This window comes from Amblyomma americanum, chromosome 6, assembly GCF_052857255.1.
Source record: "Amblyomma americanum isolate KBUSLIRL-KWMA chromosome 6, ASM5285725v1, whole genome shotgun sequence".
Lineage (NCBI taxonomy): Eukaryota > Metazoa > Arthropoda > Arachnida > Ixodida > Ixodidae > Amblyomma > Amblyomma americanum.
The window spans coordinates 163764572-163790713 of NC_135502.1; positions in this window are offsets into that span (position 1 = coordinate 163764572).

Below are 26142 nucleotides of genomic sequence, written 5' to 3' on the forward strand. Positions count from 1 at the left end.
CGGAGTTTCTCCAACGCGGAGATTCTCCAACGCGGAGTTTCTCCAACACGCCGTTTCTTCAACACGGAGTTTCTCCAGCGCGGAGTTTCTCCAACCCGGAGTTTTCTCCAACGCGGAGTTTGTCCAACGCGGAGTTTCTCCAAAGCGGAGTTTCTCCAACGCGGAGATTCTCCAACGCGGAGTTTCTCCAACACGGAGTTTCTCCAACACGGACTATCTTCATCACGGCCTTTATCCAACATAGACTTTCTCCAACATGGTGTTTCTCCAACACGGAGGTTCTCCAACACAGAGTTTCTCCAACGCGGAGTTTTCTCCAACGCGGAGTTTCTCCAACGCGCAGTTTCTCTAACGCGAAGTTTCATCAACGCGGAGTTTCTCCAACGCGGAATTTCTCCAACGCGTAGTTTCTCCAACGCGGAGATTCTCAAACGTCGATTTTCCCCAACGCGGAGTTTCTCCAAAGCGGAGTTTCTCCAGCGCGGAGTTTATCCAGCGCGGGGTTTCTCCAGCGCGGAGTTTCTCCAGCGCGGAGTTTCTCCAACACGGAGATTCTCCAACGCGGAGTTTCTCCAACGCGGAGTTTCTCCAACCCCTAGTTTCTCCAACGCGTATTTTTTCCAACACGCAGTTTCTCCAACGCGGAGTTTCTCCAACGCGGAGTTTCTGCAATGCGGAGTTTCACCAACTCGGAGTTTCTCTAACACTGAGTTTCTCCAACACAGTTTCTCCAACACGGAGTTTCTCTAACACGGAGTTTCTCCAACACTGATTTTCTCCAACAAGGAGTTTCTCCAACACGGACTATCTCCATCACGGACTTTATCCAACACGGACTTTCTCCAACACGGAGTTTCTCCAACACGGATAATCTCCAACACGGAGTTTCTCCAACACGGAGTTTATCCAACGCGGAGTTTCTCCAACGCGGAATTTCTCCAACGGGGAGTTTCTCAAACGCGAGTTTCTCCAACGCGGAGTTTCTCCAAAGCGGAGTTTCTCCAACGCGGAGATTCTCCAACACGGAGTTTCTCCAACACGCCGTTTCTTCAACACGGAGTTTCTCCAGCGCGGAGTTTCTCCAACCCGGAGTTTTCTCCAACGCGGAGTTTGTCCAACGCGTAGTTTCTCTAACGCGGAGTTTCTCCAACGCGGAGTTTCTTCAACACGGAGTTTCACCAACATGGAGTTTCTCCAACGCGGAGTTTCTCCAACGCAGAGTTTCTCCAACGCGGAGTATCTCAAACGCGGATTTTCCCACGCGGAGTTTCTCCAACGCGGAGTTTCTCCAGCGCGGAGTTTATCCAGCGCGGGGTTTCCCCAGCGCGGAGTTTCTCCAGCGCGGAGTCCCTCCAACGCGCAGTTTCTCTAACGCGGAGTTTTTCCAACGCGGAGTTTCTCCAACGTGGAATTTCTCCAACGCGGAGTATCTCCAACGAGGAGTTTCTCCAACACGAAGTTTCTCTAACACGGAGTTTCTCCAGCGCGTAGTTTGTCCAACACGGAGTTTCTGCAACGCGGAGTGTCTCCAACGCGGAGTTTCTCTAACCGGAGTTTCTCCAACGCGGAGTTTCACCAACGTGGAATTTCTCCAACGCGTAGTTTTTCCAACGCGGAGTTTCTCAAACGCCGAGTTTCTCCAACACGGAGTTTCTCCTGCGCGGAGTTCTCCAGCGCGGAGTTTCTCAACGCGGAGTTTCTCCAAAGCCTAGCTCTCCAACACGTAGTTTCTCCAACGGGGAGTTTCTCAAACGCGGAGTTTCTCCAACGCGGAGTTTCTCCAAAGCGGAGTTTCTCCAACGCGGAGATTCTCCAACGCGGAGTTTCTCCAACACGGAGTTTCTCCAACACGGACTATCTTCATCACGCCTTTATCCAACATAGACTTTCTCCAACATGGTGTGTCTCCAACACGGAGGTTCTCCAACACAGAGTTTCTCCAACACGAGTTTATCCAACGCTGAGTTTCTCCAACGCGGAATTTCTCCAACGGGAGTTTCTCAAACGCGGAGTTTCTCCAACGCGGAGTTTTGTCCAACGCGGAGTTTCTCCAAAGCGGAGTTTCTCCAACGCGGAGATTCTCCGACGCGGAGTTCCTCCAACGCGCAGTTCTCTAACGCGGAGTTTCTTCAACGCGGAGATTCTCCAACGTGGAATTTCTCCAACGCGGAGTATCTCCAACGAGGAGTTTCTCCAACACAAAGTTTCTCTAACACGGGAGTTTCTCCAGTGCGTAGTTTGTCCAACACGGAGTTTCTGCAACGCGGAGTGTCTCCAACGCGGAGTTTTCTCCAACGCGGAGTTTCTCCAACGCGCAGTTTCTCTAACGCGAAGTTTCATCAACGCGGAGTTTCTCCAACGCGGAATTTCTCAACGCGTAGTTTCTCCAACGCGGAGATTCTCAAACGTCGATTTTCCCCAACGCGGAGTTTCTCCAAAGCGGAGTTTCTCCAGCGCGGAGTTTATCCAGCGCGGGGTTTCTCCAGCGCGGAGTTTCTCCAGCGCGGAGTTTCTCCAACACGGAGATTCTCAACGCGGAGTTTCTCCAACGCGTAGTTTTCTCCAACCCCTAGTTTCTCCAACGCGTATTTTTTCCAACGCGCAGTTTCTCCAACGCGAGTTTCTCCAACGCGGAGTTTCTGCAATGCGGAGTTTCACCGACTCGGAGTTTCTCTAACACTGAGTTTCTCCAACACAGTTTCTCCAACACGGAGTTTCTCTAACACGGAGTTCTCCAACACTGATTTTCTCCAACAAGGAGTTTCTCCAACACGGACTATCTCCATCACGGACTTTATCCAACACGGACTTTCTCCAACACGGAGTTTCTCCAACATGGATAATCTCCAACACGGAGTTTCCTCCAACACAGAGTTTATCCAACGCGGAGTTTCTCCAACGCGGAATTTCTCCAACGGGGAGTTTCTCAACGCGGAGTTTCTCCAACGCGGAGTTTCTCCAAAGCGGAGTTTCTCCAACGCGGAGATTCTCCAACGCGGAGTTTCTCCAACACGGCCGTTTCTTCAACACGAGTTTCTCCAGCGCGGGAGTTTTCTCCAACCCGGAGTTTTCTCCAACGCGGAGTTTGTCCAACGCGTAGTTTCTCTAACGCGGAGTTTCTCCAACGCGGAGTTTCTCAACACGGAGTTTCACCAACATGGAGTTTCTCCAACGCGGAGTTTCTCCAACGCAGAGTTTCTCAACGCGAGTATCTCAAACGCGGATTTTCCCCAACGCGGAGTTTCTCCAACGCGGAGTTTCTCCAGCGCGGAGTTTATCCAGCGCGGGGTTTCCCCAGCGCGGAGTTTCTCTCCAGCGCGGAGTCCCTCAACGCGCAGTTTCTCTAACGCGGAGTTTTTCCAACGCGGAGTTTCTCCAACGTGGAATTCTCCAACGCGAGTATCTCCAACGAGGAGTTTCTCCAACACGAAGTTTCTCTAACACGGAGTTTCTCCAGCGCGTAGTTTTGTCCCAACACGGAGTTTCTGCAACGCGGAGTGTCTCCAACGCGGATGTTTCTCTATACCGGAGTTTCTCCAACGCGGAGTTTCACCAACGTGGAATTCTCCCAACGCGTAGTTTTTCCAACGCGGAGTTTCTCAAACGCCGAGTTTCTCCAACACGGAGTTTCTCCTGCGCGGAGTTTCTCCAGCGCGGAGTTTCTCCAACGCGGAGTTTCTCCAAAGCCTAGCTTCTCCAACACGTAGTTTCTCCAACGGGAGTTTCTCAAACGCGGAGTTTCTCCAACGCGGAGTTTCTCCAAAGCGAGTTTCTCCAACGCGGAGATTCTCCAACGCGGAGTTTCTCCAACACGGAGTTTCTCCAACACGGACTATCTTCATCACGGCCTTTATCCAACATAGACTTTCTCCAACATGGTGTTTCTCCAACACGGAGGTTCTCCAACACAGAGTTTCTCCAACACGGAGTTTATCCAACGCGGAGTTTCTCCAACGCGGAATTTCTCCAACGGGAGTTTCTCAACGCGGAGTTTCTCCAACGCGGAGTTTGCCCAACGCGGAGTTTCTCCAAAGCGGAGTTTCTCCAACGCGGAGATTCTCCGACGCGGAGTTTCTCCAACACGCAGTTTCTCCAACACGGAGTTCTCCAGCGCGGAGTTTCTCCAACACGGAGTGTCGCTAACACGGAGTTTCTCCAACGCGGAGTTTCTCCAACGCAGAGTTTCTCCAACGCGGAGTATCTCAAACGCGGATTTTCCCCAACGCGGAGTTTCTCAACGCGGAGTTTCCTCAGCGCGGAGTTTATCCAGCGCGGGGTTTCCCCAGCGCGGAGTTTTTCCAGCGCGGAGTTCCTCCAACGCGCAGTTTCTCTAACGCGGAGTTTCTTCAACGCGGAGATTCTCCAACGTGGAATTTCTCCAACGCGGAGTATCTCCAACGAGGAGTTTCTCCAACACAAAGTTCTCTCTAACACGGAGTTTCTCCAGTGCGTAGTTTGTCCCAACACGGAGTTTCTGCAACGCGGAGTGTCTCCAACGCGGAGTTTTCTCCAACGCGGAGTTTTCTCCAACGCGCAGTTTCTCTAACGCGAAGTTTCATCAACGCGGAGTTTCTCCAACGCGCGAATTTCTTCCAACGCGTAGTTTCTCCAACGCGGAGATTCTCAAACGTCGATTTTCCCCAACGCGGAGTTTCTCCATAGCGGAGTTTCTCCAGCGCGGAGTTTATCCAGCGCGGGGTTCTCCAGCGGGGAGTTTCTCCAGCGCGGAGTTTCTCCAACTACGGAGATTCTCCAACGCGGAGTTTCTCAACGCGGAATTTCTCCAACCCCTAGTTTCTCCAACGCGTATTTTTCCAACGCGCAGTTTCTCCAACGCGGAGTTTCTCCAACGCGGAGTTTCTGCAATGCGGAGTTTCACCAACTCGGAGTTTCTCTAACACTGAGTTTCTCCAACACAGTTTCTCCAACACGGAGTTCTCTAGCACGGAGTTATCTCCAACGCGGAGATTCTCCGACGCGGAGTTTCTCCAACACGCAGTTCTTCCCAACACGGAGTTTCTCCAGCGCGAGTTTCTCCTGCGCGGAGTTTCTCCAGCGCGGAGTTTCTCCAACGCGGAGTTTCTCCAAAGCGGAGCTTCTCCAACGCGTAGTTTCTCCAACGGGGAGTTTCTCAAACGCGGAGTTTCTCCAACGCGGAGTTTCTCCAAAGCGGAGTTTCTCCAACGCGGAGATTCTCCAACGCGGTGTTTCTCCGACACGGAGTTTCTCCAACGCAGAGTTTTCTCCAACACGGAGTTTCTCCAACGCGCAGTTTCTCTAACGCGAAGTTTCATCAACGAGGAGTTTCTCCAACGCGGAATTTCTATAACGCGTAGTTTTTCTAACGCGGAGTTTCTCAAACGCGAATTTTCTCCAACGCGGAGATTCTCCAACGCGGAGTTTCTCCAACACGGAGTTTCTCCAACGCAGAGTTTTCTCCAACACGGAGTTTCTCCAACGCGCAGTTTCTCTAACGCGAAGTTTCATCAACGAGGAGTTTCTCCAACGCGGAGTTTCTCCAACGCGGAGTTTCTGCAATGCGGAGTTTCACCGACTCGGAGTTTCTCTAACACTGAGTTTCTCCAACACAGTTTCTCCAACACGGAGTTTCTCTAACACGGAGTTTCTCCAACACTGATTTTCTCCAACAAGGAGTTTCTCCAACACGGACTATCTCCATCACGGACTTTATCCAACACGGACTTTCTCCAACACGGAGTTTCTCCAACACGGATAATCTCCAACACGGAGTTTCTCCAACACGGAGTTTATCCAACGCGGAGTTTCTCCAACGCGGAATTTCTCCAACGGGGAGTTTCTCAAACGCGGAGTTTCTCCAACGCGGAGTTTCTCCAACGCGGAGATTCTCCAACGCGGAGTTTCTCCAACACGCCGTTTCTTCAACACGGAGTTTCTCCAGCGCGGAGTTTCTCCAACCCGGAGTTTTCTCCAACGCGGAGTTTGTCCAACGCGGAGTTTCTCCAAAGCGGAGTTTCTCCAACGCGGAGATTCTCCAACGCGGAGTTTCTCCAACACGGAGTTTCTCCAACACGGACTATCTTCATCACGGCCTTTATCCAACATAGACTTTCTCCAACATGGTGTTTCTCCAACACGGAGGTTCTCCAACACAGAGTTTCTCCAACACGGAGTTTATCCAACGCGGAGTTTCTCCAACGCGGAATTTCTCCAACGGGGAGTTTCTCAAACGCGGAGTTTCTCCAACGCGGAGTTTGTCCAACGCGGAGTTTCTCCAAAGCGGAGTTTCTCCAACGCGGAGATTCTCCGACGCGGAGTTTCTCCAACACGCAGTTTCTCCAACACGGAGTTTCTCCAGCGCGGAGTTTCTCCAACACGGAGTTTCGCTAACACGGAGTTTCTCCAACGCGGAGTTTCTCCAACGCAGAGTTTCTCCAACGCGGAGTATCTCAAACGCGGATTTTCCCCAACGCGGAGTTTCTCCAACGCGGAGTTTCTCCAGCGCGGAGTTTATCCAGCGCGGGGTTTCCCCAGCGCGGAGTTTTTCCAGCGCGGAGTTCCTCCAACGCGCAGTTTCTCTAACGCGGAGTTTCTTCAACGCGGAGATTCTCCAACGTAGAATTTCTCCAACGCGGAGTATCTCCAACGAGGAGTTTCTCCAACACAAAGTTTCTCTAACACGGAGTTTCTCCAGTGCGTAGTTTGTCCAACACGGAGTTTCTGCAACGCGGAGTGTCTCCAACGCGGAGTTTTCTCCAACGCGGAGTTTCTCCAACGCGCAGTTTCTCTAACGCGAAGTTTCATCAACGCGGAGTTTCTCCAACGCGGAATTTCTCCAACGCGTAGTTTCTCCAACGCGGAGATTCTCAAACGTCGATTTTCCCCAACGCGGAGTTTCTCCATAGCGGAGTTTCTCCAGCGCGGAGTTTATCCAGCGCGGGGTTTCTCCAGCGCGGAGTTTCTCCAGCGCGGAGTTTCTCCAACACGGAGATTCTCCAACGCGGAGTTTCTCCAACGCGGAATTTCTCCAACCCCTAGTTTCTCCAACGCGTATTTTTTCCAACGCGCAGTTTCTCCAACGCGGAGTTTCTCCAACGCGGAGTTTCTGCAATGCGGAGTTTCACCAACTCGGAGTTTCTCTAACACTGAGTTTCTCCAACACAGTTTCTCCAACACGGAGTTTCTCTAACACGGAGTTTCTCCAACGCGGAGATTCTCCGACGCGGGGTTTCTCCAACACGCAGTTTCTCCAACACGGAGTTTCTCCAGCGCGGAGTTTCTCCAACGCGGAGTTTCTCCAAAGCGGAGCTTCTCCAACGCGTAGTTTCTCCAACAGGGAGTTTCTCAAACGCGGAGTTTCTCCAACGCGGAGTTTCTCCAAAGCGGAGTTTCTCCAACGCGGAGATTCTCCAACGCGGTGTTTCTCCGACACGGAGTTTCTCCAACGCAGAGTTTTCTCCAACACGGAGTTTCTCCAACGCGCAGTTTCTCTAACGCGAAGTTTCATCAACGAGGAGTTTCTCCAACGCGGAATTTCTATAACGCGTAGTTTTTCTAACGCGGAGTTTCTCAAACGCGAATTTTCTCCAACGCGGAGATTCTCCAACGCGGAGTTTCTCCAACACGGAGTTTCTCCAACGCAGAGTTTTCTCCAACACGGAGTTTCTCCAACGCGCAGTTTCTCTAACGCGAAGTTTCATCAACGAGGAGTTTCTCCAACGCGGAATTTCTCCAACGCGTAATTTTTCTAACGCGGAGTTTCTCAAACGCGAATTTTCTCCAACGCGGAGATTCTCCAACGCGGAGTTTCTCCAACACGGAGTTTCTCCAACGCAGAGTTTTCTCCAACACGGAGTTTCTCCAACGCGCAGTTTCTCTAACGCGAAATTTCATCAACGAGGAGTTTCTCCAACGCGGAATTTCTCCAACGCGTAGTTTTTCTAACGCGGAGTTTCTCAAACGCGAATTTTCTCCAACGCGGAGTTTCTCCAATGCGGAGTTTCTACAACACAGAGTTTCTCCAACACGGAGTTTCTCTAACACGGAGTCTCTCCAACACTGATTTTATCCAACAAGGAGTTTCTCCAACACGGACTATCTCCATCACGGCCTTTATCCAACATGGACTTTCTCCAACATGGTGTTTCTCCAACACGGAGGTTCTCCAACACAGAGTTTCTCCAACATGGAGTTTATCCAACGCGGAGTTTCTCCAACGCAGAATTTCTCCAACGGGGAGTTTCTCAAACGCGGAGTTTCTCCAACGCGGAGTTTCTCCAACGCGGAGTTTCTCCAACACGGAGTTTATCCAACGCGGAGTTTCTCCAACGGGGAGTTTCTCAAACGCGGAGTTTCTAAAACACGGAGTTTCTCCAAAGCGGAGATTCTCCAACGCTGAGTTTCTCTAAAGCGGAGTTTCTCCAACGCGGAGTTTCTCCAGCGCGGAGTTTCTCCAGCGCGGAGTTTCTCCAGCGCGGAGTTTCTCCAACGTGGAGTTTTCTCCAACGCGGAGTTTCTCCAACGCGCAGTTTCTCTAACGCGAAGTTTCATCAACGAGGAGTTTCTCCAACGCGGAATTTCTCCAACGCGTAGTTTTTCTAACGCGGAGTTTCTCAAACGCCGAGTTTCTCCAACACGGAGTTTCTCCTGCGCGGAGTTTCTCCAGCGCGGAGTTTCTCCAACGCGGAGTTTCTCCAAAGCGGAGCTTCTCCAACGCGTAGTTTCTCCAACGGGGAGTTTCTCAAACGCGGAGTTTCTCCAACGCGGAGTTTCTCCAAAGCGGAGTTTCTCCAACGCGGAGATTCTCCAACGCGGAGTTTCTCCAACACTGAGTTTCTCCAACACGGACTGTCTCCATCACGGCCTTAATCCAACATGGACTTTCTCCAACATGGTGTTTCTCCAACACGGAGGTTCTCCAACACAGAGTTTCTCCAACATGAGTTTATCCAACGCGGAGTTTCTCCAACGCGGAATTTCTCCAACGGGGAGTTTCTCAAACGCGGAGTTTCTCCAACGAGGAGTTTCTCCAAAGCGGAGTTTCTCCAACGCGGAGATTCTCCATCGCGGAGTTTCTCCAACACGCAGTTTCTCCAACACGGAGTTTCTCCAGCGCGGAGTTTCTCCAGCGCGGAGTTTCTCCTGCGCGGATTTTCTCCAGCGCGGAGTTTCTCCAACGCGGAGTTTCTCCAAAGCGGAGCTTCTCCAACGCGTAGTTTCTCCAACGGGGAGTTTCTCAAACGCGGAGTTTCTCCAACGCGGAGTTTCTCCAAAGCGGAGTTTCTCCAACGCGGAGATTCTCCAACGCGGAGTTTCTCCAACACGGAGTTTCTCCAACGCAGAGTTTTCTCCAACACGGAGTTTCTCCAACGCGCAGTTTCTCTAACGCGAAGTTTCATCAACGAGGAGTTTCTCCAACGCGGAATTTCTCCAACGCGTAGTTTTTCTAACGCGGAGTTTCTCAAACGCGAATTTTCTCCAACGCGGAGATTCTCCAACGCGGAGTTTCTCCAACACGGAGTTTCTCCAACGCAGAGTTTTCTCCAACACGGAGTTTCTCCAACGCGCAGTTTCTCTAACGCGAAGTTTCATCAACGAGGAGTTTCTCCAACGCGGAATTTCTCCAACGCGTAGTTTTTCTAACGCGGAGTTTCTCAAACGCGAATTTTCTCCAACGCGGAGTTTCTCCAATGCGGAGTTTCTACAACACAGAGTTTCTCCAACACGGAGTTTCTCTAACACGGAGTCTCTGCAACACTGATTTTCTCCAACAAGGAGTTTCTCCAACACGGACTATCTCCATCACGACCTTTATCCAACATGAACTTTCTCCAACATGGTGTTTCTCCAACACGGAGGTTCTCCAACACAGAGTTTCTCCAACACGGAGTTTATCCAACGCGGAGTTTCTCCAACGCGGAATTTCTCCAACGGGGAGTTTCTCAAACGCGGAGTTTCTCCAACGCGGAGTTTCTCCAACGCGGAGTTTCTCCAACGCGGATTTTCTCCAACGCGCAGTTTCTCCAACACGGAGTTTATCCAACGCGGAGTTTCTCCAACGGGGAGTTTCTCAAACGCGGAGTTTCTAAAACACGGAGTTTCTCCAAAGCGGAGATTCTCCAACGCGGAGTTTCTCTAAAGCGGAGTTTCTCCAACGCGGAGTTTCTCCAGCGCGGAGTTTCTCCGGCGCGGAGTTTCTCCAGCGCGGAGTTTCTCCAACGCGCAGTTTCTCTAACGCGAAGTTTCATCAACGCGGAGTTTTTCCAACGCGGAGTTTCTCCAACGTGGAATTTCTCCAACGCGGAGTATCTCCAACGAGGAGTTTCTCCAACACGAAGTTTCTCTAACACGGAGTTTCTCCAGCGCGTAGTTTGTCCAACACGGAGTTCTGCAACGCGGAGTGTCTCCAACGCGGAGTTTCTCTAAACCGGAGTTTCTCCAACGCGGAGTTTCACCAACGTGGAATTTCTCCAACGCGTAGTTTTTCCAACGCGGAGTTTCTCAAACGCCGAGTTTCTCCAACACGGAGTTTCTCCTGCGCGGAGTTTCTCCAGCGCGGAGTTTCTCCAACGCGGAGTTTCTCCAAAGCGGAGCTTCTCCAACGCGTAGTTTCTCCAACGCGGAATTTCTCCAACGGGGAGTTTCTCAAACGCGGAGTTTCTCCAACGCGGAGTTTCTCCAACGCGGAGTTTCTCCAAAGCGGAGTTTCTCCAACGCGGAGATTCTCCAACGCGGAGTTTCTCCAACACGCAGTTTCTCCAACACGGAGTTTCTCCAGCGCGGAGTTTCTCCTGCGCGGAGTTTCTCCAGCGCGGAGTTTCTCCAACGCGGAGTTCCTCCAAAGCGGAGCTTCTCCAACGCGTAGTTTCTCCAACGGGGAGTTTCTCAAACGCGGAGTTTCTCCAACGCGGAGTTTCTCCAAAGCGGAGTTTCTCCAACGCGGAGATTCTCCAACGCGGAGTTTCTCCAACACGGAGTTTCTCCAACGCAGAGTTTTCTCCAACACGGAGTTTCTCCAACGCGCAGTTTCTCTAACGCGAAGTTTCATCAACGAGGAGTTTCTCCAACGCGGAATTTCTCCAACGCGTAGTTTTTCTAACGCGGAGTTTCTCAAACGCCGAGTTTCTCCAACACGGAGTTTCTCCTGCGCGGAGTTTCTCCAGCGCGGAGTTTCTCCAACGCGGAGTTTCTTTAAAGCGGAGCTTCTCCAACGCGTAGTTTCTCCAACGGGGAGTTTCTCAAACGCGGAGTTTCTCCAACGCGGAGTTTCTCCAAAGCGGAGTTTCTCCAACGCGGAGATTCTCCAACGCGGAGTTTCTCCAACACTGAGTTTCTCCAACACGGAATATCTCCATCACGGCCTTAATCCAACATGGACTTTCTCCAACACGGAGGTTCTCCAACACAGAGTTTCTCCAACATGAGTTTATCCAACGCGGAGTTTCTCCAACGCGGAATTTCTCCAACGGGGAGTTTCTCAAACGCGGAGTTTCTCCAACGCGGAGTTTCTCCAAAGCGGAGTTTCTCCAACGCGGAGATTCTCCATCGCGGAGTTTCTCCAACACGCAGTTTCTCCAACATGGAGTTTCTCCAGCGCGGAGTTTCTCCAGCGCGGAGTTTCTCCTGCGCGGAGTTTCTCCAGCGCGGAGTTTCTCCAACGCGGAGTTTCTCCAAAGCGGAGCTTCTCCAACGCGTAGTTTCTCCAACGCGGAGTTTCTCAAACGCGGAGTTTCTCCAACGCGGAGTTTCTCCAAAGCGGAGTTTCTCCAACGCGGAGATTCTCCAACGCGGAGTTTCTCCAACACGGAGTTTTTCCAACGCAGAGTTTTCTCCAACACGGAGTTTCTCCAAAGCGCAGTTTCTCAACGCGAAGTTTCATCAACGAGGAGTTTCTCCAACGCGGAATTTCTCCAACGCGTAATTTTTCTAACGCGGAGTTTCTCAAACGCGAATTTTCTCCAACGCGGAGATTCTCCAACGCGGAGTTTCTCCAACACGGAGTTTCTCCAACGCAGAGTTTTCTCCAACACGGAGTTTCTCCAACGCGCAGTTTCTCTAACGCGAAATTTCATCAACGAGGAGTTTCTCCAACGCGGAATTTCTCCAACGCGTAGTTTTTCTAACGCGGAGTTTCTCAAACGCGAATTTTCTCCAACGCGGAGTTTCTCCAATGCGGAGTTTCTACAACACAGAGTTTCTCCAACACGGAGTTTCTCAAACACGGAGTCTCTCCAACACTGATTTTATCCAACAAGGAGTTTCTCCAACACGGACTATCTCCATCACGGCCTTTATCCAACATGGACTTTCTCCAACATGGTGTTTCTCCAACACAGAGGTTCTCCAACACAGAGTTTCTCCAACACGGAGTTTATCCAACGCGGAGTTTCTCCAACGCAGAATTTCTCCAACGGGGAGTTTCTCAAACGCGGAGTTTCTCCAACGCGGAGTTTCTCCAGCGCGGAGTTTCTCCAGCGCGGAGTTTCTCCAGCGCGGAGTTTCTCCAACGTGGAGTTTTCTCCAACGCGGAGTTTCTCCAACGCGCAGTTTCTCTAACGCGAAGTTTCATCAACGCGGAGTTTCTTCAACGCGGAATTTCTCCAACGCGTAGTTTCTCCAACGTGGAGTTTCTCTAACGCGGAGTTTCTCCAGCGAGGAGTTTATCCAGCGCGGGGTTTCTCCAGCGCGGAGTTTCCCCAGCGCGGAGTTTCTCCAGCACGGAGTTTCTCCAGCGCGGAGTTTCTCCAACGCGGAGTTTCTCCAACGTGGAGTTTCTCCAACCCCTAGTTTCTCCAACGCGTAGTTTCTCCAACGCGCAGTTTCTCCAACGCGGAGTTTCTCCAACGCGGAGTTTCTCCAACGCGGAGTTTCTCCAACACGGATTTTCTCTAACACTGAGTTTCTCCATCACAGAGTTTCTCCAACACGGAGTTTCTCTAACGGAGTTTCTCCAACACTGATTTTCTCCAACAAGGAGTTTCTCCAACACGGACTATGTCCATCAAGGACTTTATCCAACACGGACTTTCTTCAACACGGAGTTTCTCCAACACGGATAATCTCCAACACGGAGTTTCTCCAACACGGAGTTTATCCAACGCGGAGTTTCTCCAACGCGGAATTTCTCCAACGGGGAGTTTCTCAAACGCGGAGTTTCTTCAACGTTGAGTTTCTCCAACGCGGAGTTTCTCCAAAGCGGAGTTTCTCCAACGCGGAGATTCTCCAACGCGGAGTTTCTCCAACACGCAGTTTCTTCAACACGGAGTTTCTCCAGCGCGGAGTTTCTCCAACCCGGAGTTTTCTCCAACGCGGAGTTTCTCCAACGCGTAGTTTCTCTAACGCGGAGTTTCTCCAACGCGGAGTTTCTTCAACACGGAGTTTCACCAACATGGAGTTTCTCCAACACGGAGTTTCGCTAACACGGAGTTTCTCCAACGCGGAGTTTCTCCAACGCAGAGTTTCTCCAACGCGGAGTATCTCAAACGCGGATTTTCCCCAACGCGGAGTTTCTCCAACGCGGAGTTTCTCCAGCGCGGAGTTTATCCAGCGCGGGGTTTCCCCAGCGCGGAGTTTCTCCAACGCGGAGTTTCTCCAAAGCGGAGCTTCTCCAACGCGTAGTTTCTCCAACGGGGAGTTTCTCAAACGCGGAGTTTCTCCAACGCGGAGTTTCTCCAAAGCGGAGTTTCTCCAACGCGGAGATTCTCCAACGCGGAGTTTCTCCAACACTGAGTTTCTCCAACACGGACTATCTCCATCACGGCCTTTATCCAACATGGACTTTCTCCAACATGGTGTTTCTCCAACACGGAGGTTCTCCAACACAGAGTTTCTCCAACATGAGTTTATCCAACGCGGAGTTTCTCCAACGCGGAATTTCTCCAACGGGGAGTTTCTCAAACGCGGAGTTTCTCCAACGCGGAGTTTCTCCAACGCGGAGTTTCTCCAGCGCGGAGTTTCTCCAGCGCGGAGTTTCTCCTGCGCGGAGTTTCTCCAGCGCGGAGTTTCTCCAACGAGGAGTTTCTCCAAAGCGGAGCTTCTCCAACGCGTAGTTTCTCCAACGGGGAGTTTCTCAAACGCGGAGTTTCTCCAAAGCGGAGTTTCTCCAAAGCGGAGTTTCTCCAACGCGGAGATTCTCCAACGCGGAGTTTCTCCAACACGGAGTTTCTCCAACGCAGAGTTTTCTCCAACACGGAGTTTCTCCAACGCGCAGTTTCTCTAACGCGAAGTTTCATCAACGAGGAGTTTCTCCAACGCGGAATTTCTCCAACGCGTAGTTTTTCTAACGCGGAGTTTCTCAAACGCGAATTTTCTCCAACGCGGAGTTTCTCCAATGCGGAGTTTCTACAACACAGAGTTTCTCCAACACGGAGTTTCTCTAACACGGAGTCTGTGCAACACTGATTTTCTCCAACAAGGAGTTTCTCCAACACGGACTATCTCCATCACGGCCTTTATCCAACATGGACTTTCTCCAACATGGTGTTTCTCCAACACGGAGGTTCTCCAACACAGAGTTTCTCCAACACGGAGTTTATCCAACGCGGAGTTTCTCCAACGCGGAATTTCTCCAGCGGGGAGTTTCTCAAACGCGGAGTTTCCCCAACGCGGAGTTTCTCCAACGCGGAGTTTCTCCAACGCGGAGTTTCTCCAACACGGAGTTTCTCTAACACTGAGTTTCTCCATCACAGAGTTTCTCCAACACGGAGTTTCTCTAACGGAGTTTCTCCAACACTGATTTTCTCCAACAAGGAGTTTCTCCAACACGGACTATGTCCATCAAGGACTTTATCCAACACGGACTTTCTTCAACACGGAGTTTCTCCAACACGGATAATCTCCAACACGGAGTTTCTCCAACACGGAGTTTATCCAACGCGGAGTTTCTCCAACGCGGAATTTCTCCAACGGGGAGTTTCTCAAACGCGGAGTTTCTTCAACGTTGAGTTTCTCCAACGCGGAGTTTCTCCAAAGCGGAGTTTCTCCAACGCGGAGATTCTCCAACGCGGAGTTTCTCCAACACGCAGTTTCTTCAACACGGAGTTTCTCCAGCGCGGAGTTTCTCCAACCCGGAGTTTTCTCCAACGCGGAGTTTCTCCAACGCGTAGTTTCTCTAACGCGGAGTTTCTCCAACGCGCAGTTTCTCCAACACGGAGTTTATCCAACGCGGAGTTTCTCCAACAGGGAGTTTCTCAAACGCGGAGTTTCTAAAACACGGAGTTTCTCCAAAGCGGAGATTCTCCAACGCGGAGTTTCTCTAAAGCGGAGTTTCTCCAACGCGGAGTTTCTCCAGCGCGGAGTTTCTCCGGCGCGGAGTTTCTCCAGCGCGGAGTTTCTCCAACGCGCAGTTTCTCTAACGCGAAGTTTCATCAACGCGGAGTTTTTCCAACGCGGAGTTTCTCCAACGTGGAATTTCTCCAACGCGGAGTATCTCCAACGAGGAGTTTCTCCAACACGAAGTTTCATCAACGAGGAGTTTCTCCAACGCGGAATTTCTCCAACGCGTAGTTTTTCTAACGCGGAGTTTCTCAAACGCCGAGTTTCTCCAACACGGAGTTTCTCCTGCGCGGAGTTTCTCCAGCGCGGAGTTTCTCCAACGCGGAGTTTCTCCAAAGCGGAGCTTCTCCAACGCGTAGTTTCTCCAACGGGGAGTTTCTCAAACGCGGAGTTTCTCCAACGCGGAGTTTCTCCAAAGCGGAGTTTCTCCAACGCGGAGATTCTCCAACGCGGAGTTTCTCCAACACTGAGTTTCTCCAACACGGACTGTCTCCATCACGGCCTTAATCCAACATGGACTTTCTCCAACATGGTGTTTCTCCAACACGGAGGTTCTCCAACACAGAGTTTCTCCAACACGGAGTTTATCCAACGCGGAGTTTCTCCAACGCAGAATTTCTCCAACGGGGAGTTTCTCAAACGCGGAGTTTCTCCAACGCGGAGTTTCTCCAACGCGGAGTTTCTCCAACACGGAGTTTATCCAACGCGGAGTTTCTCCAACGGGGAGTTTCTCAAACGCGGAGTTTCTAAAACACGGAGTTTCTCCAAAGCGGAGATTCTCCAACGCGGAGTTTCTCTAAAGCGGAGTTTCTCCAACGCGGAGTTTCTCCAGCGCGGAGTTTCTCCAGCGCGGAGTTTCTCCAGCGCGGAGTTTCTCCAACGTGGAGTTTTCTCCAACGCGGAGTTTCTCCAACGCGCAGTTTCTCTAACGCGAAGTTTCATCAACGCGGAGTTTCTTCAACGCGGAATTTCTCCAACGCGTAGTTTCTCCAACGTGGAGTTTCTCTAACGCGGAGTTTCTCCAGCGAGGAGTTTATCCAGCGCGGGGTTTCTCCAGCGCGGAGTTTCCCCAGCGCGGAGTTTCTCCAGCACGGAGTTTCTCCAGCGCGGAGTTTCTCCAACGCGGAGTTTCTCCAACGTGGAGTTTCTCCAACCCCTAGTTTCTCCAACGCGTAGTTTCTCCAACGCGCAGTTTCTCCAACGCGGAGTTTCTCCAACGCGGAGTTTCTCCAACGCGGAGTTTCTCCAACACGGATTTTCTCTAACACTGAGTTTCTCCATCACAGAGTTTCTCCAACACGGAGTTTCTCTAACGGAGTTTCTCCAACACTGATTTTCTCCAACAAGGAGTTTCTCCAACACGGACTATGTCCATCAAGGACTTTATCCAACACGGACTTTCTTCAACACGGAGTTTCTCCAACACGGATAATCTCCAACACGGAGTTTCTCCAACACGGAGTTTATCCAACGCGGAGTTTCTCCAACGCGGAATTTCTCCAACGGGGAGTTTCTCAAACGCGGAGTTTCTTCAACGTTGAGTTTCTCCAACGCGGAGTTTCTCCAAAGCGGAGTTTCTCCAACGCGGAGATTCTCCAACGCGGAGTTTCTCCAACACGCAGTTTCTTCAACACGGAGTTTCTCCAGCGCGGAGTTTCTCCAACCCGGAGTTTTCTCCAACGCGGAGTTTCTCCAACGCGTAGTTTCTCTAACGCGGAGTTTCTCCAACGCGGAGTTTCTTCAACACGGAGTTTCACCAACATGGAGTTTCTCCAACACGGAGTTTCGCTAACACGGAGTTTCTCCAACGCGGAGTTTCTCCAACGCAGAGTTTCTCCAACGCGGAGTATCTCAAACGCGGATTTTCCCCAACGCGGAGTTTCTCCAACGCGGAGTTTCTCCAGCGCGGAGTTTATCCAGCGCGGGGTTTCCCCAGCGCGGAGTTTCTCCAACGCGGAGTTTCTCCAAAGCGGAGCTTCTCCAACGCGTAGTTTCTCCAACGGGGAGTTTCTCAAACGCGGAGTTTCTCCAACGCGGAGTTTCTCCAAAGCGGAGTTTCTCCAACGCGGAGATTCTCCAACGCGGAGTTTCTCCAACACTGAGTTTCTCCAACACGGACTATCTCCATCACGGCCTTTATCCAACATGGACTTTCTCCAACATGGTGTTTCTCCAACACGGAGGTTCTCCAACACAGAGTTTCTCCAACATGAGTTTATCCAACGCGGAGTTTCTCCAACGCGGAATTTCTCCAACGGGGAGTTTCTCAAACGCGGAGTTTCTCCAACGCGGAGTTTCTCCAACGCGGAGTTTCTCCAGCGCGGAGTTTCTCCAGCGCGGAGTTTCTCCTGCGCGGAGTTTCTCCAGCGCGGAGTTTCTCCAACGCGGAGTTTCTCCAAAGCGGAGCTTCTCCAACGCGTAGTTTCTCCAACGGGGAGTTTCTCAAACGCGGAGTTTCTCCAAAGCGGAGTTTCTCCAAAGCGGAGTTTCTCCAACGCGGAGATTCTCCAACGCGGAGTTTCTCCAACACGGAGTTTCTCCAACGCAGAGTTTTCTCCAACACGGAGTTTCTCCAACGCGCAGTTTCTCTAACGCGAAGTTTCATCAACGAGGAGTTTCTCCAACGCGGAATTTCTCCAACGCGTAGTTTTTCTAACGCGGAGTTTCTCAAACGCGAATTTTCTCCAACGCGGAGTTTCTCCAATGCGGAGTTTCTACAACACAGAGTTTCTCCAACACGGAGTTTCTCTAACACGGAGTCTGTGCAACACTGATTTTCTCCAACAAGGAGTTTCTCCAACACGGACTATCTCCATCACGGCCTTTATCCAACATGGACTTTCTCCAACATGGTGTTTCTCCAACACGGAGGTTCTCCAACACAGAGTTTCTCCAACACGGAGTTTATCCAACGCGGAGTTTCTCCAACGCGGAATTTCTCCAGCGGGGAGTTTCTCAAACGCGGAGTTTCTCCAACGCGGAGTTTCTCCAACGCGGAGTTTCTCCAACGCGGAGTTTCTCCAACACGGAGTTTCTCTAACACTGAGTTTCTCCATCACAGAGTTTCTCCAACACGGAGTTTCTCTAACGGAGTTTCTCCAACACTGATTTTCTCCAACAAGGAGTTTCTCCAACACGGACTATGTCCATCAAGGACTTTATCCAACACGGACTTTCTTCAACACGGAGTTTCTCCAACACGGATAATCTCCAACACGGAGTTTCTCCAACACGGAGTTTATCCAACGCGGAGTTTCTCCAACGCGGAATTTCTCCAACGGGGAGTTTCTCAAACGCGGAGTTTCTTCAACGTTGAGTTTCTCCAACGCGGAGTTTCTCCAAAGCGGAGTTTCTCCAACGCGGAGATTCTCCAACGCGGAGTTTCTCCAACACGCAGTTTCTTCAACACGGAGTTTCTCCAGCGCGGAGTTTCTCCAACCCGGAGTTTTCTCCAACGCGGAGTTTCTCCAACGCGTAGTTTCTCTAACGCGGAGTTTCTCCAACGCGCAGTTTCTCCAACACGGAGTTTATCCAACGCGGAGTTTCTCCAACAGGGAGTTTCTCAAACGCGGAGTTTCTAAAACACGGAGTTTCTCCAAAGCGGAGATTCTCCAACGCGGAGTTTCTCTAAAGCGGAGTTTCTCCAACGCGGAGTTTCTCCAGCGCGGAGTTTCTCCGGCGCGGAGTTTCTCCAGCGCGGAGTTTCTCCAACGCGCAGTTTCTCTAACGCGAAGTTTCATCAACGCGGAGTTTTTCCAACGCGGAGTTTCTCCAACGTGGAATTTCTCCAACGCGGAGTATCTCCAACGAGGAGTTTCTCCAACACGAAGTTTCATCAACGAGGAGTTTCTCCAACGCGGAATTTCTCCAACGCGTAGTTTTTCTAACGCGGAGTTTCTCAAACGCCGAGTTTCTCCAACACGGAGTTTCTCCTGCGCGGAGTTTCTCCAGCGCGGAGTTTCTCCAACGCGGAGTTTCTCCAAAGCGGAGCTTCTCCAACGCGTAGTTTCTCCAACGGGGAGTTTCTCAAACGCGGAGTTTCTCCAACGCGGAGTTTCTCCAAAGCGGAGTTTCTCCAACGCGGAGATTCTCCAACGCGGAGTTTCTCCAACACTGAGTTTCTCCAACACGGACTGTCTCCATCACGGCCTTAATCCAACATGGACTTTCTCCAACATGGTGTTTCTCCAACACGGAGGTTCTCCAACACAGAGTTTCTCCAACATGAGTTTATCCAACGCGGAGTTTCTCCAACGCGGAATTTCTCCAACGGGGAGTTTCTCAAACGCGGAGTTTCTCCAACGCGGAGTTTCTCCAAAGCGGAGTTTCTCCAACGCGGAGATTCTCCATCGCGGAGTTTCTCCAACACGCAGTTTCTCCAACACGGAGTTTCTCCAGCGCGGAGTTTCTCCAGCGCGGAGTTTCTCCTGCGCGGATTTTCTCCAGCGCGGAGTTTCTCCAACGCGGAGTTTCTCCAAAGCGGAGCTTCTCCAACGCGTAGTTTCTCCAACGGGGAGTTTCTCAAACGCGGAGTTTCTCAAACGCGGAGTTTCTCCAAAGCGGAGTTTCTCCAACGCGGAGATTCTCCAACGCGGAGTTTCTCCAACACGGAGTTTCTCCAACGCAGAGTTTTCTCCAACACGGAGTTTCTCCAACGCGCAGTTTCCCTAACGCGAAGTTTCATCAACGAGGAGTTTCTCCAACGCGGAATTTCTCCAACGCGTAGTTTTTCTAACGCGGAGTTTCTCAAACGCGAATTTTCTCCAACGCGGAGATTCTCCAACGCGGAGTTTCTCCAACACGGAGTTTCTCCAACGCAGAGTTTTCTCCAACACGGAGTTTCTCCAACGCGCAGTTTCTCTAACGCGAAGTTTCATCAACGAGGAGTTTCTCCAACGCGGAATTTCTCCAACGCGTAGTTTTTCTAACGCGGAGTTTCTCAAACGCGAATTTTCTCCAACGCGGAGTTTCTCCAATGCGGAGTTTCTACAACACAGAGTTTCTCCAACACGGAGTTTCTCTAACACGGAGTCTCTGCAACACTGATTTTCTCCAACAAGGAGTTTCTCCAACACGGACTATCTCCATCACGACCTTTATCCAACATGGACTTTCTCCAACATGGTGTTTCTCCAACACGGAGGTTCTCCAACACAGAGTTTCTCCAACACGGAGTTTATCCAACGCGGAGTTTCTCCAACGCGGAATTTCTCCAACGGGGAGTTTCTCAAACGCGGAGTTTCTCCAACGCGGAGTTTCTCCAACGCGGAGTTTCTCCAACGCGGATTTTCTCCAACGCGCAGTTTCTCCAACACGGAGTTTATCCAACGCGGAGTTTCTCCAACGGGGAGTTTCTCAAACGCGGAGTTTCTAAAACACGGAGTTTCTCCAACGCGGAGATTCTCCAACGCGGAGTTTCTCTAAAGCGGAGTTTCTCCAACGCGGAGTTTCTCCAGCGCGGAGTTTCTCCGGCGCGGAGTTTCTCCAACGCGCAGTTTCTCTAACGCGAAGTTTCATCAACGCGGAGTTTTTCCAACGCGGAGTTTCTCCAACTTGGAATTTCTCCAACGCGGAGTTTATCCAACGCGGAGTTTCTCCAACGCGGAATTTCTCCAACGGGGAGTTTCTCAAACGCGGAGTTTCTCCAACGCGGAGTTTCTCCAACGCGGAGTTTCTCCAACGCGGATTTTCTCCAACGCGCAGTTTCTCCAACACGGAGTTTATCCAACGCGGAGTTTCTCCAACGGGGAGTTTCTCAAACGCGGAGTTTCTAAAACACGGAGTTTCTCCAAAGCGGAGATTCTCCAACGCGGAGTTTCTCTAAAGCGGAGTTTCTCCAACGCGGAGTTTCTCCAGCGCGGAGTTTCTCCGGCGCGGAGTTTCTCCAGCGCGGAGTTTCTCCAACGCGCAGTTTCTCCAACGCGGAGTATCTCCAACGAGGAGTTTCTCCAACACGAAGTTTCTCTAACACGGAGTTTCTCCAGCGCGTAGTTTGTCCAACACGGAGTTCTGCAACGCGGAGTGTCTCCAACGCGGAGTTTCTCTAAACCGGAGTTTCTCCAACGCGGAGTTTCACCAACGTGGAATTTCTCCAACGCGTAGTTTTTCCAACGCGGAGTTTCTCAAACGCCGAGTTTCTCCAACACGGAGTTTCTCCGGCGCGGAGTTTCTCCAGCGCGGAGTTTCTCCAACGCGGAGTTTCTCCAAAGCGGAGCTTCTCCAACGCGTAGTTTCTCCAACGGGGAGTTTCTCCAACACGGAGTTTCTCCAACGCAGAGTTTTCTCCAACACGGAGTTTCTCCAAAGCGGAGTTTCTCCAACGCGGAGATTCTCCAACGCGGAGTTTCTCCAACACGGAGTTCGTCCAACACGGACTATCTCCATCACGGCCTTTATCCAACATGGACTTTCTCCAACATAGTGTTTCTCCAACACGGAGGTTCTCCAACACAGAGTTTCTCCAACACGGAGTTTATCCAACGCGGAGTTTCTCCAACGCGGAATTTCTCCAACGGGGAGTTTCTCAAACGCGGAGTTTCTCCAACGCGGAGTTTCTCCAACGCGGAGTTTCTCCAAAGCGGAGTTTCTCCAACGCGGAGATTCTCCAACAAGGAGTTTCTCCAACACGCAGTTTCTCCAACACGGAGTTTCTCCAGCGCGGAGTTTCTCCTGCGCGGAGTTTCTCCAGCGCGGAGTTTCTCCAACGCGGAGTTTCTCCAAAGCGGAGCTTCTCCAACGCGTAGTTTCTCCAACGGGGAGTTTCTCAAACGCGGAGTTTCTCCAACGCGGAGTTTCTCCAAAGCGGAGTTTCTCCAACGCGGAGATTCTCCAACGCGCAGTTTCTCTAACGCGAAGTTTCATCAACGAGGAGTTTCTCCAACGCGGAATTTCTCCAACGCGTAGTTTTTCTAACGCGGAGTTTCTCAAACGCGAATTTTCTCCAACGCGGAGTTTCTCCAATGCGGAGTTTCTACAACACAGAGTTTCTCCAACACGGAGTTTCTCTAACACGGAGTCTCTGCAACACTGATTTTCTCCAACAAGGAGTTTCTCCAACACGGACTATCTCCATCACGGCCTTTATCCAACATGGACTTTCTCCAACATGGTGTTTCTCCAACACGGAGGTTCTCCAACACAGAGTTTCTCCAACACGGAGTTTATCCAACGCGGAGTTTCTCCAACGCGGAATTTCTCCAGCGGGGAGTTTCTCAAACGCGGAGTTTCTCCAACGCGGAGTTTCTCCAACGCGGAGTTTCTCCAACGCGGATTTTCTCCAACGCGCAGTTTCTCCAACACGGAGTTTATCCAACGCGGAGTTTCTCCAACAGGGAGTTTCTCAAACGCGGAGTTTCTAAAACACGGAGTTTCTCCAAAGCGGAGATTCTCCAACGCGGAGTTTCTCTAAAGCGGAGTTTCTCCAACGCGGAGTTTCTCCAGCGCGGAGTTTCTCCGGCGCGGAGTTTCTCCAGCGCGGAGTTTCTCCAACGCGCAGTTTCTCTAACGCGAAGTTTCATCAACGCGGAGTTTTTCCAACGCGGAGTTTCTCCAACGTGGAATTTCTCCAACGCGGAGTATCTCCAACGAGGAGTTTCTCCAACACGAAGTTTCATCAACGAGGAGTTTCTCCAACGCGGAATTTCTCCAACGCGTAGTTTTTCTAACGCGGAGTTTCTCAAACGCCGAGTTTCTCCAACACGGAGTTTCTCCTGCGCGGAGTTTCTCCAGCGCGGAGTTTCTCCAACGCGGAGTTTCTCCAAAGCGGAGCTTCTCCAACGCGTAGTTTCTCCAACGGGGAGTTTCTCAAACGCGGAGTTTCTCCAACGCGGAGTTTCTCCAAAGCGGAGTTTCTGCAACGCGGAGATTCTCCAACGCGGAGTTTCTCCAACACTGAGTTTCTCCAACACGGACTGTCTCCATCACGGCCTTAATCCAACATGGACTTTCTCCAACATGGTGTTTCTCCAACACGGAGGTTCTCCAACACAGAGTTTCTCCAACATGAGTTTATCCAACGCGGAGTTTCTCCAACGCGGAATTTCTCCAACGGGGAGTTTCTCAAACGCGGAGTTTCTCCAACGCGGAGTTTCTCCAAAGCGGAGTTTCTCCAACGCGGAGATTCTCCATCGCGGAGTTTCTCCAACACGCAGTTTCTCCAACACGGAGTTTCTCAGCGCGGAGTTTCTCCAGCGCGGAGTTTCTCCTGCGCGGATTTTCTCCAGCGCGGAGTTTCTCCAACGCGGAGTTTCTCCAAAGCGGAGCTTCTCCAACGCGTAGTTTCTCCAACGGGGAGTTTCTCAAACGCGGAGTTTCTCCAACGCGGAATTTCTCCAACGGGGAGTTTCTCAAACGCGGAGTTTCTCCAACGCGGAGTTTCTCCAACGCGGAGTTTCTCCAACGCGGATTTTCTCCAACGCGCAGTTTCTCCAACACGGAGTTTATCCAACGCGGAGTTTCTCCAACGGGGAGTTTCTCAAACGCGGAGTTTCTAAAACACGGAGTTTCTCCAACGCGGAGATTCTCCAACGCGGAGTTTCTCTAAAGCGGAGTTTCTCCAACGCGGAGTTTCTCCAGCGCGGAGTTTCTCCGGCGCGGAGTTTCTCCAGCGCGGAGTTTCTCCAACGCGCAGTTTCTCTAACGCGAAGTTTCATCAACGCGGAGTTTTTCCAACGCGGAGTTTCTCCAACGTGGAATTTCTCCAACGCGGAGTTTATCCAACGCGGAGTTTCTCCAACGCGGAATTTCTCCAACGGGGAGTTTCTCAAACGCGGAGTTTCTCCAACGCGGAGTTTCTCCAACGCGGAGTTTCTCCAACGCGGATTTTCTCCAACGCGCAGTTTCTCCAACACGGAGTTTATCCAACGCGGAGTTTCTCCAACGGGGAGTTTCTCAAACGCGGAGTTTCTAAAACACGGAGTTTCTCCAAAGCGGAGATTCTCCAACGCGGAGTTTCTCTAAAGCGGAGTTTCTCCAACGCGGAGTTTCTCCAGCACGGAGTTTCTCCGGCGCGGAGTTTCTCCAGCGCGGAGTTTCTCCAACGCGCAGTTTCTCCAACGCGGAGTATCTCCAACGAGGAGTTTCTCCAACACGAAGTTTCTCTAACACGGAGTTTCTCCAGCGCGTAGTTTGTCCAACACGGAGTTCTGCAACGCGGAGTGTCTCCAACGCGGAGTTTCTCTAAACCGGAGTTTCTCCAACGCGGAGTTTCACCAACGTGGAATTTCTCCAACGCGTAGTTTTTCCAACGCGGAGTTTCTCAAACGCCGAGTTTCTCCAACACGGAGTTTCTCCTGCGCGGAGTTTCTCCAGCGCGGAGTTTCTCCAACGCGGAGTTTCTCCAAAGCGGAGCTTCTCCAACGCGTAGTTTCTCCAACGGGGAGTTTCTCCAACACGGAGTTTCTCCAACGGAGAGTTTTCTCCAACACGGAGTTTCTCCAAAGCGGAGTTTCTCCAACGCGGAGATTCTCCAACGCGGAGTTTCTCCAACACGGAGTTCGTCCAACACGGACTATCTCCATCACGGCCTTTATCCAACATGGACTTTCTCCAACATAGTGTTTCTCCAACACGGAGGTTCTCCAACACAGAGTTTCTCCAACACGGAGTTTATCCAACGCGGAGTTTCTCCAACGCGGAATTTCTCCAACGGGGAGTTTCTCAAACGCGGAGTTTCTCCAACGCGGAGTTTCTCCAACGCGGAGTTTCTCCAAAGCGGAGTTTCTCCAACGCGGAGATTCTCCAACAAGGAGTTTCTCCAACACGCAGTTTCTCCAACACGGAGTTTCTCCAGCGCGGAGTTTCTCCTGCGCGGAGTTTCTCCAGCGCGGAGTTTCTCCAACGCGGAGTTTCTCCAAAGCGGAGCTTCTCCAACGCGTAGTTTCTCCAACAGTAGTTTCTCAAACGCGGAGTTTCTCCAACGCGGAGTTTCTCCAAAGCGGAGTTTCTCCAACGCGGAGATTCTCCAACGCGCAGTTTCTCTAACGCGAAGTTTCATCAACGAGGAGTTTCTCCAACGCGGAATTTCTCCAACGCGTAGTTTTTCTAACGCGGAGTTTCTCAAACGCGAATTTTCTCCAACGCGGAGTTTCTCCAATGCGGAGTTTCTACAACACAGAGTTTCTCCAACACGGAGTTTCTCTAACACGGAGTCTCTGCAACACTGATTTTCTCCAACAAGGAGTTTCTCCAACACGGACTATCTCCATCACGGCCTTTATCCAACATGGACTTTCTCCAACATGGTGTTTCTCCAACACGGAGGTTCTCCAACACAGAGTTTCTCCAACACGGAGTTTATCCAACGCGGAGTTTCTCCAACGCGGAATTTCTCCATCGGGGAGTTTCTCAAACGCGGAGTTTCTCCAACGCGGAGTTTCTCCAACGCGGAGTTTCTCCAACGCGGATTTTCTCCAACGCGCAGTTTCTCCAACACGGAGTTTATCCAACGCGGAGTTTCTCCAACAGGGAGTTTCTCAAACGCGGAGTTTCTAAAACACGGAGTTTCTCCAAAGCGGAGATTCTCCAACGCGGAGTTTCTCTAAAGCGGAGTTTCTCCAACGCGGAGTTTCTCCAGCGCGGAGTTTCTCCGGCGCGGAGTTTCTCCAGCGCGGAGTTTCTCCAACGCGCAGTTTCTCTAACGCGAAGTTTCATCAACGCGGAGTTTTTCCAACGCGGAGTTTCTCCAACGTGGAATTTCTCCAACGCGGAGTATCTCCAACGAGGAGTTTCTCCAACACGAAGTTTCATCAACGAGGAGTTTCTCCAACGCAGAATTTCTCCAACGCGTAGTTTTTCTAACGCGGAGTTTCTCAAACGCCGAGTTTCTCCAACACGGAGTTTCTCCTGCGCGGAGTTTCTCCAGCGCGGAGTTTCTCCAACGCGGAGTTTCTC